We start from the raw sequence: 2977 nt of genomic DNA, 5'->3' as shown, positions 1-2977 counted from the left end.
CCCACCGATCTGATAATATGCCTACAGCCAAGTGGCTTCGTATGTTCGCCATACATATCGGAGCTCGTAAATGTCACTCGGAAAGGATATACAGATCTCTGACAATCATTAGCTATGCAAATAAGTCGGTAAGTAAGTCAATGGCGTTCATCCTATCATAGAAGGGTTATGAGATAAAATTTATTATTAATTACAATCTGATTAATTGATACGAGTCAGCGAACATCACGTACAGGCCCTTCACTGATATCATGATACTATGAAGAGCTCAGCGAGGCATATGGAGAGGCGAAATTGGTATATTCTGTGACCCTCGGCAGATACTAGCGGCTCTAAACAATAATATGCATGCAGAGACAGACAAAACTCGCTCTAACGGACCGTCGCAATCAGCTATATGGTATAGAATACCTCTCGGCTAGACAAATAGTACACGTCACTATTTGAATGAAGACGGACACTAGCACACTAGCCCACTTCCACATCTTTCGAGCGCAAGTACACTACAACGCCAAACCGATCGTGAATGATTGCCTGCCTCATCGCAGAACGGCATCGACCTCGCTGCGATTCTCAAGTCTCAAGTGGACTCTTCATTGCAGCGGATGCCATCGCAGTACAGCCTTCGCTTCGGCTATAATGGAGCCACTTCACTACATTTAAATGACCAAAACTTGCAGCCCAGTCCATCGCAGCAGGCGTACAGCCTTCTGTTGTGTTGGCATGAGGCCATTTTAACACTTCGAAATAGCCGCCACTAGCGGCATAGCAAATAGCTAACTTTGTGCAACCCTCATCCCGATGAGTGTGCAGCCACTTTAGTATTTCTAAATGACCTCCACGTGCAGCTCCATCCATGGCATTGGATGAACACCCTTCAGAACGAAACTCATGTAGCCATTCCACTACTTTTAGAAATCCATGTCTTATCCATCGCTTGTGCTGTGCATCCTTCAGTACGATGGACATGGAGCCACTTGACGACTTCAAGATGGCCATTACCAGCAGCCCAAGTCATCGCTTTATGGCTACAACCTTCGTCGCGGCTGTCATGAAGCCACTTCACCATATCAAGATGTCCACCCTTCGCTGCACTATCCATTATCCAACAAACGCCTCATTCGCACCTCTTATCGTGAAGCTACTGCACGATATTTAGATGTCCACTTTCCACCGTTTTTCGCAGAGTTCCAACAGTCAAAGGAACTTGCGTCTCATAATGTAGCCATTTTACCGTATCCAGGTGTCCATTTGAAGCTGCAGCTAATAGCGTCGACCTACGTGGCTCTCCTAGCCCCTGAGAGTACGCATACTTCAAGAACGACAATAGCAGCTCTATCCCATTCGACTCGACGTACATCGAGGTCACAGTTCACAAGAATCCATTGAGCAGTCTTCCATTGTCCCTCTTTTTGGACATCAAGCAATGCATATTCAGCAGGAGCATGGCACTAATTGTATAGCCACCGAGCTACTGTTGTATTCCCCGTCTTTGCAGCAGATGGCATCACATTCTGGGCGGGGTGGTGAAGGCGTCATAAGCCACTGCACAGTCTCATCATGACTATAATCAAATGCTCCACACATCTCGACACAGGTCCAGTAGATCCGTTCGCGATGGTATTCGAGCAACCACTTGAGTATTTCGACATATCCATCGGCTGCAGCAGCGTAAACCGCGGCACCCAGTCGTTCACCCGGCAGGTAAACTTCTATCCACCACCCAAGTGCCCGTTGATCTCCTTTTATTGCAATAAACCATGAAGTTGCATTGAGCACCAGCGTCGGTAGAAAGGGTCTACAGCAGCAGCTGGGTACGAGCACCGATTTACTGCAGCAAGCGCAGACTTCCGGTTTGCATGTAGCTGCGAGCGAGCGACCATTTCATCGAAATGGTGTCTAGAAATGCCCGATGTCGTTGTATCCCAATACACTTCGGTCGTCGTATTTACTAGCGCTAAACTTATCTGAGATCTCCTCACCGATTTATGCTGAGGTTTGGCGCACCAATAATACTGATCCACCTTCTAAATAACCGAAAGTAACTTTGCAATGAAGCGCGCCTGAAAGTGTGGCATTTCAGGAGCGGAGCGCTCAGCCGAGAATTAAGACAAAGTCTTTTACGGAAAGACAGTGTTCATCATGCAGATGACTTATAGCCCCGGTGGTAACGGCGAAGACTTCATCTTCGCAATAGTTTACTGTCACGTCTACCTGTACCATGATGCTCAACAATAGCCATCCATCACGCGGGTATCTATTTGTAACAGCCAGTCGTCACGCAGACCTTTTATAAGTGAGGCTGTCAAAAATGACTTCAAATAATACAAGAGGTAGGCTGACAGGCAATTGGTGATGTAGAACACGTAAACACTAAGGATATTGTGTACATCGTTTGTTGCAACGCAACATAGCTTGAGCACAGTATATTTTATATTCTAAATGGAGTTTTGCTTTGAGTAAGGGTTTCTGAGCTCACCGCAGCGCAGCGGAGGTGGTCAACCCTCACTACACCAATCAGCCATGCCCTTCTTCCGCGGAGCGGGCGCCCAGAGCGCTAGTCTCCCCGCTTCTAACCTTGTAACCTGTCGGTCTGTCCGTCCGTCAGTCCGTCGCATTCCCCGTCTTGCTGCTTTTGCCTGCCTTTTCCGCATGCCTACCAGCCGCCCTGGCTAATATAATTTTCGTCCCATCTTTACCGACCGCGCCTACCTTTCTGACTCGACTTAAGTATGCAAAAATTACAAATATATCAAAAAGCGTGATGCAAATAAACTCGCGGCCTGATTGGGCAATACCTGCCGACCCTGCAACACTGACTGGAATCTGTCGGCACGAATCAGAACCGTCTCTCGCCCTCGCGATTTGGACGTAAAGATAAACATTTTCTTGCCCGAACAACGAAAGGCATCGATTGGGTGGCAAAACAGCCAGGCGAAGCTCCGCAGATACTTGAATATTGACATTTAAGCTACGC

This window comes from Phytophthora infestans, genomic scaffold, assembly GCF_000142945.1.
Source record: "Phytophthora infestans T30-4 supercont1.43 genomic scaffold, whole genome shotgun sequence".
NCBI lineage: Eukaryota > Oomycota > Peronosporomycetes > Peronosporales > Peronosporaceae > Phytophthora > Phytophthora infestans.
The sequence above is the reverse complement of the archived record's forward strand: the minus strand, read 5'-3'. Positions refer to the sequence as shown.